The sequence below is a fragment of the Mus musculus genome, chromosome X (genome assembly GCF_000001635.26).
Source record: "Mus musculus strain C57BL/6J chromosome X, GRCm38.p6 C57BL/6J".
In the NCBI taxonomy this organism is placed as follows: Eukaryota; Metazoa; Chordata; class Mammalia; order Rodentia; family Muridae; genus Mus; species Mus musculus.
Window position 1 is genome coordinate 113,365,151 of NC_000086.7, and position 17,897 is coordinate 113,383,047.

Below are 17,897 nucleotides of genomic sequence, written 5' to 3' on the forward strand. Positions count from 1 at the left end.
TCCCTTTTTGTGAGTGCTGCATAGCCTCAGTAATAGTATCAGGTCTTGGGGCCTCCTCTTGAGCTGGATCCCACTTTGGGATTTCACTGAACTTTCTTTTCCTCAGGCTCCTCTGCATTTCCATCCCTGCAGTTACATTCACATTTTTAAAATTCATGATCATCTTTTTTTTTCTTCCATTTCAAAATTTACTTATTTATTTATTTATTTATTTATTTATTTAATTTATTACCACTCCTTGTCTTATTCCCCACTCCCATCTACCCTCAGACTGTTCCACATCCCATACCTCCTTCCCACGCCCCTGTCTCCACATGGATGTATCCACCCCACCTGACCTCTAAACTCCCTGGGGCCTCCAGTCTCTTTCTTCCTTCCTTCCTTCCTTCCTTCCTTCCTTCCTTCCTTCCTTCCTTCCTTTCTTTCTTTCTTTCTTTCTTTCTTTCTTTCTTTCTTTCTTTCTGTTATGTTAATTTTTTAGGTTAGGTGCATCTTCTCTGAATCAACACAGACCCGACAGTCCTCTACTGTATATGTGTTGGGAGCCTCATATCAGCTGGTGTATGCTGCCTGTTTGGTGGTCCAGTATTTGAGAGATGTCGGGATCCAGATTAATTGAGACTGCTGGTCCTCCTACAGGATCACTCTTCTTCTCAGCTTCTTTCAGCCTTCCCTAATTCAACAACAGGGTTCAGCTGCTTCTGTCCATTGGTTGGGTGCAAATAGCTGCATCTGAGTCTTCTGGCTGCTTTTTGGGTCTACCGGAGTGCGGTCATGCGAGGTCCCTTTCTTTGAGTGCTCCATAGCCTCAGTAATAGTGTCAGGCCCTGGGACCTCCCCTTGAGCTGGATCCCACTTGGGGCCTGTCAGTGGATCTTCTTTTCCTCAAGCTCTTCTCCACTTCCATCCCTGTAATTCTTTCAGACAGGAACAATTACTGAAATTAGACTTGAGTATGCGCTTCCGAATACAATAATCACCTGCCTTGAGAAGTTTAGTTAGCTTAAGTATATTCTGGATTCAAGTTCCATTACAATTTTATTGTGATTTTTGTTTCATTTCAAAATGGTAAAAGATTCAGTCCTACCACTAGGAACTAGGACTTCTGGGAAAAAAAAACAAACTTGAACTAGTATTTTCACATGAATCGTAAGATTAAAATATTGGCATGCTTTTATTTCCACTTCAGCCTAGAAATTGCCTAGTTTTAAGAATTTACCAAAGAGATTTTTTCCCATTACTTTTTTTTTTAACGTAAACTGAGCTCAGTTTATAAAATATTCTGAAACATTCTTCTAAGTGGAGAATGTTTTTATCCACTTACTTTTAAGTCTTTAAATATTATCTGCTAAGTCTTTTAGTTCATAATTTTTCTCCTTAAACAAAAACAAGTATCTTGATATAAACTAGCCAGTTTTTACTAAAACATATGCAAAGGAGGAAAAGGGTATCAGAACAATGGTTAACAACAACAAACATCCCTTTGAGGGTTTCATTCTAGGGTAATGGCTGCTAAAATTGTTTAGAGTAGTTGAAATGAAATAAGATCAATTAAAGAACATGAAGGAGAGCAAGCAGGACGTTTTATTGCTTTTTTTTTTTTGACGACACATAGCTGCACTCTGTCTCTTTTTGTGTAGAGGATATTTAAAGTCCTTATGCTGAATACCATACTAGCTAAATGGAGCTGTAAATCCAAAGGGATGGGGCAAAGTTCTACAGCTAAAGCAGTATGCCAACAATTCTACTTCTCATATTATTTTAACTGATAAATATTATAATTGATGAAACAAAAGAACCCACAAATTTTCCCCCACTTAGATAAATGTCACGTGGAACTGAAAGAAATCTTATCTTACTAAAAACATAGTAAAGATGGATATAAGACAAAGGATTATAGAAGTCACAACAGCCTTTTCTTTCTAGACTGTTAAAAGGTTTTGCTGAGAACTCTATAAAGATGATGGCAACCTGAATGTATGAAATAAATAAAAGATAGGCCTTGTGATAGATAGGTCTTGTGATTCAATTAAAGATATTCATATATGTATTTTTCAGTGAATTCAAATTTGACTGTTAAATGACTGCTGGCTTGCATCTATCATTGTAAAAATTTCATGGACTGTTATGTAGCTTATAAAACACTTGCTTTTATGGTGTTGTTACACAGCTGAAAAAATAAAGTGTCATATCAGTATGGGGCCACATTTATCCAAGGAAAACTAACATAAGGATATCTTTTGTCAACATAGGGGATGAGCTGTATGATAAAGGCAAATTTTACTCTCTGATCTACCCTTCTTTCATGTAAGTGACTGGAGATTAAAGCTTCAGTCTGGAGTCACATTACTATTATATATATTTCAAATAAAGGAATTTTTTAAAGAGAAAAATTCTGACAATAGGAGTTACAAGTATTTTCTTAAGGAATCTCAGGTCCATTTATAATTCTGTATTTTTCTTTCATAGAAATGGACTTATACATAAAAGAAAAGCCAAGTTTTACAAGAATTTGTGTATAGGTATAACATATGCTTTCAATATGCGTATATTCATGATACGATATGTGGGAGAATAATTTTAAGGTTAAATATACATAAATCCTTTTCCAAGCTTTTGGGGAATTGTCATTAATGTTTTTATTGTAGTTCTCATTTAGTCATTTAGTTTGGTGGGAAAACATCCCACCTAATCTTTAATATATTGACATAAGTACTCTTTCATCTGTGTACCTCAAAGGAAGTAGTTTAATGAGAGAAATGGTTGGATATTTAAAAATAACAGTCTTAATTTGTTAGACATACTTATTTTCTAAGAGACAATGTGTAGTTTAGATGCAAGCTCAATATTTGAAAATGATTTCATGATGTATGATACAGAATTATCTTTTCAGTATTTTTATTTTGCCACATCTATTTTTAACCTCTTGTTTTATACTAAATATTGTTTGTATGCATGAAAAAATCTCATGTTCATTTTTAAAGTTTTAGCTTCCTGCCTTTATTAACATATTTCTCCCATATCTTTACATATATTTCCTTAACTTCTTTTTTTATTAGATATTTTATTTATTTACATTTCAAATGTTAACCCTTTTCCCAGTATCCCCTCCAGAAACCACCTATCCCATCCTCCCCCGCCCAGCTTTCATGAGTGTGCTCCCCAGCCACTCACCCACTCCCAACTTCCCTCCCTGGCATTTCCCTACAGTGGGGCATCGAGCCTTCACAGGACCAAGGGCCTATTCTCCCATTGATATCCTACAAGGGCATCCTCTGCTACGTATGTACCTGGAGCCATAGCTTCCTCCATGTGTACTCTTTGGTTAGTGGTTTAGTCCCTGGGAGCTCGGGGGGATCTGGTTGGTTGACGTTGTTATTCTTCCTATGGGATTGCAAACCCTTTCAACTCCTTCAGTCCTTCTCTAACTCCTCCACTGGGGTCCCTGTTCTCTGTCCAATGGGTGGCTGTGAGCATCTGTCTCTATATTTGTCAGGCTCTGGCAGAACCTCTCAGGAGACAGCCATAGCAGGCTCCTGTCAGCAAGTACTTCTTGGCATCAGCAATAGGGTCTGGGTTTGGTGTGTGAATATGGAGTGGATCTCCAGGAAGGGCAGTGTCTGGATGGCCTTTCCTTCAGTCTCTGCTCCACACTTGGTCTCTGATTTTGCTCCCATGAGTATTTTGTTCCCTTTCTAGGGACTGAAGCATTCACACTTCTTTCTTTTGGTCTTCCTTCTTCTTGACCTTAATATGGTCTGTGAATTGTATCTTGGGTATTCTAAGTTTCTGGGCTAATATCCACTTATCAGTAAGTGCATATCATGTGAGTTCTTTTGTGATTGGGTTACCCCACTCAGGATGATACCCTCCAGATCTATCCATTTGCCTAGGAATTTCATAAATTCATTCTTTTTAATAGCTGAGTAGTACTCCATTGTGTAAATGTACCACATTTTCTGTATCCATTCCTCTGTTGAGGGACATTTGGGTTCTTTCCAGCTTCTGGCTATTATAAATAAGGCTGCTATGAACATAGTGGAGCATGTGTCCTTGGTATATATTGGATAATATTTTGGGTATATGCCCAGGAGTGTTATATCTGGCTCTTAAGGTCATACTATGTCCAGTTATCTGAGGAACCACCACACTGATTTCCAGAGTGACTGTATCAGTTTGCAATCCCACCAACAATGGAGGAGCGTTCCTCTTTCTCCACATCATTGTCAGTATCTGCTGTCACCTGAATGTTTGATCTTAGCCATTCTGACTGGTGTGAGGTGGAATCTCAGGATTGTTTTGATTTGCATTTCCCTGATGTCTAAAGATGTTGGGCATTTCTTTATGTACTTCTTGGCCATTCCTTTATGTACTTCTTGGCCATTCAATATTTCTCAGTTGAAAATTCTTTATTTAGTTCTGTACCCCATTTTAATCTCTGGAACCTAACTTCTTGAGTTCTTTGTATATATTAGATATTAGCTCTTTATCAGATGTAGGATTGGTAAGATCTTTTTCCAATCTATTGGTTTGCATTTTGTCTTATTGATAGTGACCTTTGCCTTACAGAAGCTTTGCAATTTTATGAGGTCCCATTTGTCAATTCTTGATCTTAGCACATAAGCCATTGGTGTTCTGTTCAGGAAATTTTCCTCTGTGCCTATGTGTTCTAGGTTCTTCCCCACTTTCACCTCTATAAGTCTTAGTGTGTCTGGTTTTATGTGAAGGTTGGTCCTTGATCCACTTGGACTTGAGCCTTATACAAGGAGATAGGAATGGATCAGAATTTTCATTCTTCTACATGCTGACCTCCAGTTGAACTAGCACCATCTGTTGAAAATGCTGTTCCCCCCCCCACCCCCACTGGATGGTTTTAGCTCCTTCATCATATATCCAGTGACCATAGGTGTGTGGGTTCATTTCTGTGTCTTCAATTCTATTCCACTGATCTTCCTTCCTGTGTCTGTACCAATACCATGCAGTTTTTAATCACTATTGCTTTGCAATACAGTTTGAGGTCAAGGATGGTGATTCCCCCAGAAGTTCTTTTATTGTTGAGAATAGTTTTTGCTATCCTGTGCTTTTTGTTATTTCAAATGAATTTGAAAATTGCTCTTTCTAACTCTATGAAGAATTGAGTTGGAATTTTGATGCGGATTTTTTAAAATCTTAATATAATTAATTATACTAGTGTCTTCCTTCCCTGTCATTCCTTCAACCATTCCTATGGTCTCCCTTCATATCCTCCTAGTTTTATGGCATATTTTATTACAATTTTTACATACACATACAAATACAAATGTGTAACTATATAAATACAATGAACTAAGTTCCTTTTTTTTTTAAGTTCCTTTAGTGTTACTTGTCTGTATATGACTTCAGATCTGACCACTTCATATCAGCTAACCAATTAGTGAGCAATTCCTGGAAAAGATTGATTCACTCTCTCTTAGCAATCATTACTTGCCTGTAGTTCTTTGTCTAGGAGTGGAACTTTATGAAATTTCCTTCTATGCTTGCATGTCTATTAATATTATCCATGTTCAGATTTTCTTTATCTGGCCATATTATGTTATTATGGATAAATGTACCCTATCAGTTCTAGGAGAAATGATCCAACAGATTACTTCCTGGTCTTCTAGACCTTACAGCCTTTCCTCTTACATGATGTTCTCTGAGTCTTAGGTGAGGGAGTTGTGTTGTATAAGTATAGATGCACCAGTTAAGGCTGGGTTTCCCATGATCTGTTGATCAATTAATTTGATCTGTGTGGTTTTCTGAATTGGTATGTGTTATAAAGAAAGGTTTCTTTGATAAGGGCTAAGAGTTACCCTTATCTGTGAGTAAAGGATGTATTTAGATTGCAATTATGAATTATGTTGGTTTAGTAAATTGATGCTAGTAGGCTCTCTTCTAAAATCTATGACTTCACTATTCCTAGGTTGTTGGTGATGTTTCTAGTACCAAACATGATTTTCCTTCTGTTGAATGGGTATTAATTCAATTAGACAGGTATGAGTTACTGCCCAGATATGAATGTTACTGTTGCACGATTGTGTATATCTTGTCATAGTGGTCATTGCTATAATACATTGATATAATAACTTTGTTGGAGGCTATTAATTGCTTCTCATCCTTGTCAAATTGCATAGTACTTCGGGTACTTTGAAATTTAGAAAACAGGAAGGACTCTTTCCTGTTAAAGCTAGCTTATATCTTCTGAAACCTGTGTCTTAAGTGTGCAGTGGCTTATCTTTTCCCTTATGGGCAACAAAGGACAACAGAAACAGTATTATTTTAGGGAGTTTGTTAGACTATCTTGACCAACAATTTCAATGGAAGATCTTCATGTTTAATTGTCGGGTATTTGTTAGATGGTTTAAAGATCTCATGGGAGCATTGCCAGTCCAAGTGACATAATTTCTTTCATATCTATCTATCTATCTATCTATCTATCTATCTATCTATCTATCTATCTATATCTATCTATCTTTGTGTGTGTGTGTGTGTGTGCATCTGCCCCACCTGGGGATCCATCCCATATACAACCACCAAACCCAGACACTATTGCATATGCCAGAAAGATTTTGCTGTCAGGACCCTGACATAGCTCTCTTTTGTGAGGCTATGCCAATGCCTGGCAAATACAGAAGTGGGTGCTCACAGTCATCTATTGGATGGAACACAGGGCCCCTAATGAGGAAGCTAGAAAAAGTACCCAAGGAGCTAAAGGGGCCTGCAACCCTATAGGAGGAACAACAATATCAACTAACTGGTACCCCCGAGAGCTGTGTCTCTAATTGCATATGTAGCAGAGGATGGCCTAGTCAGCCATCAGTGGGAAGAGAGGCCCTTGGTCTTGTGAAGATCATATGTCCCAGTAGAGGGGAGTGCCAGGGCCAGGAAGCAGGAGTGGGTGGGTTGGGGAGCAGGGCAAGGGGAGGGTATGGGGGGGGGGGCTTTGGGGATAGCATTTGAAATGTAAATGAAGAAACTATCTAATAAAAAATAAAAAAAATATATAAATAATTTTAGATAAGTATAAAATGATTCCTTGAGGATTGATCAAACATCCTTGGTATTATTTGTGAACATAAAATAATTTGTTTTATTTAAATATAAACAAAGTAAATAAGTGAATTATAAATTTAAAATACAACACTTGCATGTGTCTTACCCAGGTTCTCTGCGTATACATTATGGCTGTTAGCTTGTTGTTTATATGGGACCCATAACTATAGGAGTGGGTGTGTCTCTGACACTTTTGCCTACTCTTGGGACTTTTTGTCTCATTGGGTTGCCTTGTCCAGCATTGATACGAGGAGTTCTGCCTTGTTTTATTCTGTCTTATTTTGTTTTGTTTGGCTGTCATGTCTTGGAAGCCTGAACTTTTCTGAAGAGGAAAAGAAGGTGATGGGTGTCTAGAGGAGAAGGGAGGTGGGTGCAGCGCTGGGCAGAGTGGAGGGAGGGGGAACTCTCTTTGGGATGTATTGTATGAAAGAAGAATCTATTTTCAAAAATATAAATAAAATAAATATTTAAAAAATACAATTTCATTTAATTATTTTTCCCATAATTAACAACTAAAATTGAGGCTTGGGTTGGGGAGTACTTCAGTGGTGTAACACTTGCCTAGCATGTCTGACTGAAGTCCATGGTTCCATTCCTACCCTGTTTAAAAATAGTCATAAAGCATATTAACATGATATATTTAGACCTTTGGTGAAAACTGGAGGAAGTAACTTTGGTGACATTTCTTTAGGGTGCACATTCTCCCATTTTTCTCTAATTGTCATTAATATGCAGAAATATGACCTTGTGAATCTTGGGGTCCTGTGTTAATTTAAATTAATTTGGATAAAAATTTGAAACAAAAGCAATCAGCTTAATTATCAGGCATTCATATTTTGCTTACTCACAGTAGCCTATCTTGTCATCTATCTGGCTATGAAATTTTATTACATACTATGTGACAAAAACTTCAGTGAACTCAGAAAATAAAGATTAGTTTTCAGTCTTAACTATTTGTTCCTAATGAGTATTTTAGCTTTATTGACCTTATTGTTGTATATCTTTACATGCAACTGGGCAAGGTTTCTTTCTTAAATGTCATCACGGTATTCTTGGTATGAGAAACATACATTTATCTTCTGTTTATAGTAATCAGAGCAAAAATGTGACATTATTCTTCATTTAACAATGTCTTTTCTGGTCTGCCTAACTTTTAAATTTAGCTTTATTTATCCTTTTGAAGTCCATTAAATATTTTCACAGCATTAACAAATACTAAACAAAGAAGCAAATGCTACACTCCAGAGGAGGGCATCAGATCCCACTACACATGGTTGTGAGCCACTATGTGATTGCTGGGAATTGAACTCAGTACCTCTCTTACCCTGAGCCCAGAAGCAAATTCTAAACTAAGAAAAAAAAATGTTTAATGGTTATCAAACTTATTCTTTATATTTTATTTTTTTATTAGGTATTTATTTCATTTACATTTCCAATGCTATCCCAAAAGTCCCCCACCCGCTCTTCTACCCATTCCGGCACCCACCCACTCCCACTTCTTGGCCCTGGCTTTCCCCTGTACTGAGGCAGATAAAGTTTGCATGACCAATGGGCCTCTCTCTCCACTGATGGCCAACTAGGCCATCTTCTGATACATATGCAGCTAGAGACACGAGCTCTGGGGGGGGTACTGGTTAGTTCATAATGTTGTTCCACCTATAGGGTTGCAGATCCCTTTAGCTCCTTGGTTTCTTTCTCTAGCTCCTCCGTTGGGGGCCCTGTGATCCACCCAATAGCTGACTGTGGGGATCCACTTCTGTGTTTGCTAGGCCCCAGTATAATCTCACAAGAGACAGCTATATCAGGAAATTTCAGCAAATTCTTCTAGTGTATGCAATGGTGTCAGCATTTGGAGGCTGATTATGGGATGGATCCCTGGATATGGCAGTCTCTAGGTGGTCCATCCTTTTGTCTCAGCTCCAAACTTCTGTCTCTGTAACTCCTTCCATGGGTGTTTTGTTCCCAATTTTAAGAAGGGGCAAAGTGTGCACACTTTGGTCTTTGTTCTTCTTGAGTTTCATGTGTTTAGCAAATTGTATCTTATATCTTTGGTATTCTAAGTTTCTGGGCTAATATCCACTTATCAGTGAGTACATATTGTGTGAGTTCTTTTGTGATTGTGTTACCTCACTCAGGATGATGCCCTCCAGGTCCATCCATTTGCCTAGGAATTTCATAAATTTATTCTTTTTAATAGCTGAGTAGTACTCCATTGTGTAAATGTACCACATTTTCTGTATCCATTCCTCTGTTGAGGGGCATCTGGGTTCTTTACAGCTTCTGGCTATTATAAATAAGGCTGCTATGAACATAGTGGAGCATGTGTCCTTCTTACCAGTTGGAACATCTTCTGGATATATGGCCAGGAGAGGTATTGGGGTTCCTCTGGTAGTACTATGTCCAATTTTCTGAGGAACTGCCAGACTGATTTCCAGACTGGTTGTACAAGCTTGCAATCCCACCAACAATGGAGGAGTGTTCCTCTTTCTCCACATCCTCGCCAGCATCTGCTGACATCTGAATTTTTCATCTTAGCCATTCTGCCTGGTGTGAGGTGGAATCTCAGGGTTGTTTTGATTTGCATTTCCCTGATGATTAAGGATGCTGACCATTTTTTTCAGGTGCTCCTCTGCCATTCGGTATTCCTCAGGTGAGAATTCTTTGTTCAGCTCTGAGCCCCATTTTTTAATGGGGTTATTTGATTTTCTGAAGTCCACCTTCTTGAGTTCTTTCTATATATTGGATATTAGTCCCCTATCTGATTTAGGATAGGTAAAGATCCTTTCCCAATCTGTTGGTGGTCTTTTTGTCTTATTGATGGTGTCTTTTGCCTTGCAGAAGCTTTGCAATTTAATGAGGTCCCATTTGTTGATTCTTGATCTTACAGCGCAAGCCATTGCTGTTTTATTCTGGAATTTTTCCCCTGTACTCATATATTCAAGGCTTAATCTCATATGTTAGTAGAAATACTTATAATGTTCCAGTAAAAGTCATTGTCTGCTTATTAAACTATTATGACACTTACTTTATGTAATGAAAATTTGACATTTAGATTAGATTTACCATAGTAAAATTGTTCATTGCTTTTTTCTGATTATGTCCATACTCAGTCTCATGAGGAAGTCAGACACCATTATAATGTGGAAGACAGTGAATGGATGTGTGGCTTTATCAAAATATAGAATTATTTAAAACAAACCATGTAATTTTTCCTGTGTGTTTCTTTTTTTCCAGTATTGGTTGTATAATTTCTTCTTTGGTTTTTGTTGATTATTGGGATCATTCATACTAAAAGACTCTTTAATTCAATAAAAATTGTTTTCATGTAAAAATATCCACACTGTTTTTAAACAAAGCAAATGAATGGAAATCTTGATATTGTGAACAGGATGGCTTTAGTGTGTGTATAACTGCTAAAAACTGAGATGTACTAAAAGTCAAAGTGAAAGAAAGTTTCTTTCTTTTTTTTATTTAGCTAGTGAACCACTTCTTTACTAACAGAGGAACTGGTAAGGTCATACTGCCAAACCTTATCCTCTGGTTTACACCATCCTTGATGTAGGCCTGGCGAAGATAATGATAAACTCATATAATCACAACTTTTAGTGTTAGGTTTGAGGTAATTGATTTAGACCATTCATTTTCTTTTCAGTTTGTTTTAGCAAAATTATATACATCTAAGAGTGCATAAATCATAAGTATCCTATCTGATTATTTTTCACAATGTCCCTGACTTGTTATCAACCAAATCAAGAATCAGAACACTGTGGATATCATCAAAAGAAAACTTTGATTTGATTTGATTTGATTTGATGAGTCTTAGGCATCAGACAGCTTTGACTCCCAAGCCAGGCATCAACCTATGATGAATAAAGGATTGGCATCTTCTCTGCCTCTAACTGATACAAGAACACCAATACCAACAAGGTGTCTCTTTGACACTTACTGTGCATTAATATTTTTATCTTGTCCATTAAAATTAAAAAGCAAATACTCTTTAAAGCTGATTATATTTAGACCCCCATTCAAAGCCAGCTTATTAAGTTGTTAAGAAACATGCAATTTAAAATGGTATTTTAAAATTATCTTTGCCTAACCCAATTCATAATTGCAAAGATACATGCACTGCACCAGACAATTGAGTCGATTTTGAGAGATCAAAAATTGTACAAGGAGATAAGAATGGGTCAATTTGTCTTCTTCTACATACGGACCTCCACTTAAGCTAGCACCATTTGTTAAATATGCTCTCTTTTTTTTCCCACTGGATGGTTTTAGCTTCATTGTCAAAACCGTTCTTATCTTCTTGTACAAAGCTCAAGTCCAAGTGGATCAAGGATCTCCATATAAAACCAGATACACTGAATCTAGTAGAAGAGAAAGTGGGGAAGAGCCTCAAATACATGGACACAGGAAAATTTCCTCAACAGAAAACCAATGGCTTATGATCTAATATCAACAATCAACAAATTGGGACCTCTTAAATTTGAAAAGCTTCTGTAAGGCAAAGGACAATGTCAGTAGGACAAATGGCAACCAACAGATTGGGAAAAGATCTTTACCAAATCTACGTTAGATAGAGGGTTGATATCCAAAATATACAAAGAACTCAAGAAGTTAGACTCCAGAGATTAAAATAACCCTATTATAATGGGGTATAGAGATAAACAGAGAATTCTCAACAGAGGAATCTCACATGGCTGAGAAGCACTTAAAGAAATGTTCAACATCCTTAATCATCAGGGAAATGCAAATCAAAACAACCCTGAGATTCCACCTCACCCTAGCCAGAATGGCTAAGGTCAAAATCTCAGGTAGCAGCAGATGATGGCAAGGATGCAGAGAAAGAGGAATACTCCTCCATTGCTGATGGGATTGCAAGCTAATACAACCACTCTGAAAATCAGTCTGGTGGTTCCTCAGAAAATTGAACATAGTACTACCTGAGGTTATAGTTATACCATTCCTGGGTATATACCCAAAAGGTGCTACAACATGTAACAAGGAGACATTCTTCACTGTGTTCATAGCAGCCTTATTCATAATAGCCAGAATCTGGAAAGAACACAAATGTCCTTCAACAAAGCAATGTATATAGAAAATGTGGAACATGTACGCAATGGAATAGTACACAACTATTAAAAACAATGACTTCATGAAATTTGCAGGCAAATGAATGGAACTAGAAAATATCATCCTGAGTATGATAACCAAGTCACAAAAGAAGACACATAGTTTGTACTTACTGATAAGTGGATAGTAGGAAAAAAGCTCGTAATACCCATGATTCAACTTACAGACCATATGAAAGTCAAGAAGAAGGAAGACCAGTGTGTGAATACCTCAGTCCTACTTAGAAGGGAGAACACAATAGTCCTGGGAGGGAGATGGTAGACAGGACTTGGGAGGAGAGAGGAGGGAGAGGAAAAAAGGGGGGCCACAATCGGGTGTTGAAGGAAGAGGAGATGTATAGAGGATCAGGAAATTCAACAGAGGTGTGTAGCAATGGGGGATGGGGACCTGGAGAATAGCCAACAAAAAGTCCCAGATGCCAGGAAAGCAAGAGTCTCCAAGGTCTCCACGGGGATGACAGCTGAAATACCCAACAAAAGGGAAACAGAATCTGTAGAGACCATATCCAGAGGTTAAGCATGGCACTTGCTTGAAGGGTGGGACCACCCATCTCCAAATTTTAACCCAGAATTGCTCCTGTCTAAAGGAAATACAGGGACAAAGAGTGGAACAGAGACTGAAGGAAAGGCCATCTAGAGTCTGCCCCACCTGGGGATCCATCCCATCTGCAGACATCAAACCCAGACTCTTGCGCGCGCTCAACAGGCCAGGAAGAACGACGCTGCTACAGGATCCTTCTGCACACATTTATTCAGTCCTGTTTCTTCTTTCTCTATATCTCCCCTGTTTATATCTCCCCTGTTTTTATATCTCCCTTGTTTATATCTCCCCTGTTTATATCTCCCCTGTTTATATCTCCCTTGTTTTTATATCTCCCTTGTTTTTATATCTCCCCTGTTTTTATATCTCCCTTGTTTTTATATCTCCCCCGAACCCTGGGCCTCTCACTCCTTTTATACTCTCTCTCATCCACGCACTGCAGGCCACACCCCCTCGCCAGTCACGAGGCTTCAGCTAATCAGGGCAGCAGGGGCAAATCTCCACCAAATTGGATTCACCTGTATCCTGGTACACCTGCCCAGCACTCAAGATGTTTGTGTCTTATATGAGGAAGTCAGGTGCAAGTCATATGACTTAGCTGCAGTCCCTGGCGCCTTTGGGACTACCGCCACACCTGCTCCTCACACCAGACATTATTGCAGATGCCAAGAAGTGCTTGCTGACAGGAGCCTGATATGGATGTCTCCTGAGAGGCTCGGCCAGAGCCTTATGATACAGATGTGGATGCTTGCAGCCAACCATTGAACTGAGCATGGGGACCCCAGTGGAGGAGTTAGAGAAAGGACTAAAGGAGCTGAAGTGGTTTTCAACCCCAGAGGAAGAATAACAGCATCAACCAATCAGACCCCCCCCCCCCAGAGCTGGCAGGGACTTAATACCACATGGCTCCAGCTGCATATATAGCAGAGGATGGCCTGTTATCAATGGGAGGAAAAGCTCTTGGTCCTGTGAAGGCTTGATTCCCCAGTGTAGGGGAATGCTATGGCTGTGAGGCAGGAGTGGGTGAGAGGGTGGTGGAGTACCCTTGTGGAGGCAGGAAGGCATGAGATGGGAGCTTCTTGGAGAGGATACTGGGAAGAGGGATAACATTTGAATTATAAATAAACAAAATAACCAATAATTTTAAAAAATTGGTTGAATTTTGCAAAGCCATGATATTTCTGAAATGTTTAAGATTTTACCGTCAAATTAATTTCTGTGTTATAACACATGCAGTTGAATTCCAGAAAGAATATATTCATCACCATGACTATTACATTAGGGTATTATAGTAATATTTTTGATAATTTATATTTTCCAAAACTGTTTCTAAAACTATGTAACAATGGAGAGATTTTTTTTCTCTCAGTGATAGTTTTCTATTCATTACCTCTTGCAGAATAATTATTATTTTCTGATTTAAATAGGTTGTTCATTACTCAGAAAGAATTAAACAAGATCATTAGTTATTTCTAAAGTGGAGTTATTTTCAGAGTCATAGAAACAATCAATATTTTCTGTCTAAAATTGTCAAATTATACACATTTGTACTACATTACACTTATATTAGTAAATTGCCATTTTTATATTAAATACCTTAATATGTAATGTAACTTTTTGTGATTGTTTTGAATCATTTTTATTTTCCTGTAAATGTAACTTGTGTCTCAGATGTAATTGTCTTCTCAGAGGCTTACTGTTGAATAAATCAGTCCTTTCTAGTTCTTTCTGAACTTTGGCTGCCTGGTTCAACTCAGTTGTTCCGGCTCAAACTCCTTTCCATGCTGACTGCTGACTGATTTAAGCTGGTTTCTCTAAGCTTCTGATTGAATTGCTCTGCTTGGTCTCAAACTAATTCTGACAATCTGTTGTAATCCTCTGGCTCCTTCTCCTTCTCTGGCTTGTTCTGTCTTCACCTACAACGTAACCTGTCTGTGTAAAACTATCTTGGTAAAACTACCTCTGTTGACCTGCAGGGAACTGCAGGAACTCCACTGCACTGACTGAACAGAATTCAACTGTTCTTCACTCTGAAGAGCACCAAAGTGACTCCATTCTACCGTACTCTCAACTCAACTCTCTCCCTGAGATGTCCTTAAGTAGCCATTCTTTCCTTCCTTGTGAGAGTTGGGCATATCCTATCTCTCATTCTGTCAAATCATTCTCTGATTTGTCCCTTTGTCTGCCTTTCAATTAGATGTCACTTTCAAACATAGCTGCTTCCTTCTACAAACTAATTTTATCATCATTAATTAGGGATTAAAGATGTGAACTAAGGACATGTTTGTATTGCATCCAGAGGGATTAAAAGTGTGTGTCATGTCTGCATTCCAGTTGGATCACACTGTAATTCCAATGTGATCCCTTGCCAATGAAGGCATGTTGCTGGATTAATTTTTCCCATACATCTTTATTTGGTTATCTAGGAAACTCAGTGAATCTTTCAATCCACAAAGCCATAATTGCAGGTAATGATATAACTTCAATACTTTAAAATCTTGATTATTTTGTGGGATACTGAATCAATAGGATTGCTCCAACTATTAAGTTTGTCTTAGCTATGCTTCCTGTTTGTGGCAAAAATCAACAGCAAGTTCTTTATTCTACATTAATATGTGGGCTTATTATAAAAAGGCTTTTATGTGTTTTAGGGTTCTAAGTGAGGCTACATTGTAAAGTCAGACAAGAGCATTGATGGCATAAGTGTTTATTGAATATCTGCAATGATTTTGAATATATTATAGAAATGATTTTATTGTATAGTAAACCTCTGAATTGTTTTATTTTTCTTTTTTCTCTTTTTAAAGCTAGATTTTAAAATAAAGATTTATATATTTTATATAAATGAGTTCTCTATCTGCCTGTATAACTGCATGGCAGAAGAGAATATCAGATCACATTATAGATGGTGTGAGCCACCATGTGGTTGCTGGGAATTGAAGTCAGGACCTCTGGTAGATCAGCCAGTGCTCCACACTGATCCATCTCTCCAGGCCCAGTTTATTTTTCTCTTCTTCCAATACTGGTTAAAAATTCTGGGAAAAAACAATAATAAACTGCTGGAATAAGGTATGGTGTTGGACTGAATCGAGGTTGAAGCAGTGTCTTGTAACAATGGATTAGGCAACAGAAAAATTTTAGTTTTGTGTTGGGTTGACTGAGTCCTTTCTGTTATCATGCCAATCATTGAACTTCTCTAGAGCTTATGTTCCTCATGTTTAAAACATGGAGAAATACTCACTTTTGCCAGGTGTGGGTAGTACTTATGTGATCCTACCAATTTAGAAGCTGTGGTAAGATGGTATGTGTGAGTTTGGGACTAGCTTCATGGGTTTCAGGTTGCCCTGTTTGATTGTGATCCTGTGAGACTGTGGTCTTGTGTATTTAAAATCATTTCACATTTACCATTTTCTATGTCAAAAACAAGATTTAACATATTTTTAAAATTTGTAATGTTCTATAAATGTAAATGTTCTACAAATAATAAATATTATTAGGATGTCACATATCTAAGAAAAGTTGCCACCAAAGCTTATAACAGGAGGAAACAAAAATATGGCTCCAAATTATATGTCATATATAATCTCTGACAAAATTATTAAAAAACATAGAAAAATGCATTCATCAACTTATATTATACATAGATTACACTGTCTTGTTTAACAAGATTTTGTGCGCTCCTAATATATACTTTGATTAAGATTAGACTTTAAAATAAAAATAACTAACAACTCATAGAGAATAAAGGGGAGTATAATGTGATAAATATGTACTATAAATGTTAAACCACTGTGTGAGGTTTTTTTAAAGTAAATATATCCTGTGAATATTTTTGAACAGAGTGCCACTGTGGAACTAATCTTGGTCTCAAACTCATGATTCTCTTACTTCAGCCCCCAGTCTCTTGGGGATAGAAATATGGTCAATAACCTCCAGCTTAATACACTGTTTACATGTTCTTATTTTGAGTGAAAACCGAAAAAAGAAAGCTAACTAAATTTGTCATTAGTGGGGTCATTTTATATACAGTAGCTGTGCATAGTTGAGAATTCAGTCAATTATTCTGGTATAACAAGGCAATTATCAATATGTGTCAACCACTTGAAGATTTCTAACTTAATCAAAGAATTACTTATTTTTGGAAAATTTGTCCCTATTATTATACGGTTGTACATAAAATTAATTTCAGTTATAAAAACAAGCACTGATACCACATATTTCATGATATTTAATAGTACTTCAGAGTTCTTTTTATGTATCTTCTTATTCTCTTCATTAAATGGATTATAAATTTTTGGAATGCTGTCTGAGTTCTCTACTTTCCTATTACAAATTGCCTTTGTAGATTGCCACAAAATTCCAAGGGTAGAGAAAATAGGCTATATCATTCTAAATAATGTTTATTTGGTTTTTAAGTTAACACCATTGATAAAACTCTGCAATACAATTCAGTGAATCCATAATAATTGTACGGCAAATGCACAAAACCTTATAATATTGATCCTTTTGGTTTATTACAGCTGCCCTTAAGGTAAATAAGGCAGTAACACCTGAGACCACAGAATTGATCATAACATTTATTGTAAAAACAGTGCTGCCATCAATTTACTTTTAAGATTAAAAAAAAAGTTTGGGCTACCTTTAAGTCAATTGATCAACATACTGGGACTGAAGTGTCAGGTTTCAATTATTTTTCACAAAGCACATTTCCCTGTAGGCATACCTTACACCTAACTTGGCTAGACACTACAGGCATCACATGCTGGTTTGCATTAGTTTCCAGCACTGCAATATGACCATATCTCCTCTAAATAGTAAAAACTTAGGTAGTCATGATTGTGTGTCAAGATGTGAAAATACTTTAAATGATACTTTTGAAGTGGTCAGTCTCATGGAAATATCAAAGGTACAAAAGTAGCAAACCTATTTAGTTCATTATAATAAGAAGTGTTCCAGCCTGTTTGGAATCTTCTCTGTCATTCATTGACAATTCTCTCAATTATTTTTTAAAATTTTTTATTAGGTATTTTCCTCATTTACATTTCCAATGCTATCCCAAAAGTCCCCCATACCCTCCCCCCCACACACTCCCCTACCTACCCACTCCCACTTCTTGGCCCTGGCATTCCCCTGTACTGAGGCATATAAAGTTT

The 17,897-nt window shown here is 37.3% G+C and overlaps 1 protein-coding gene across 20 annotated transcripts in view; it reads left to right on the top strand.

Moving 5' to 3' along the window:
- Dach2 (dachshund family transcription factor 2) overlaps window positions 1-17,897 on the top strand; it is a 538,891-nt gene that overhangs the window by 67,655 nt on the left and 453,339 nt on the right. The gene's annotated exons all lie outside the window — the stretch shown is intronic.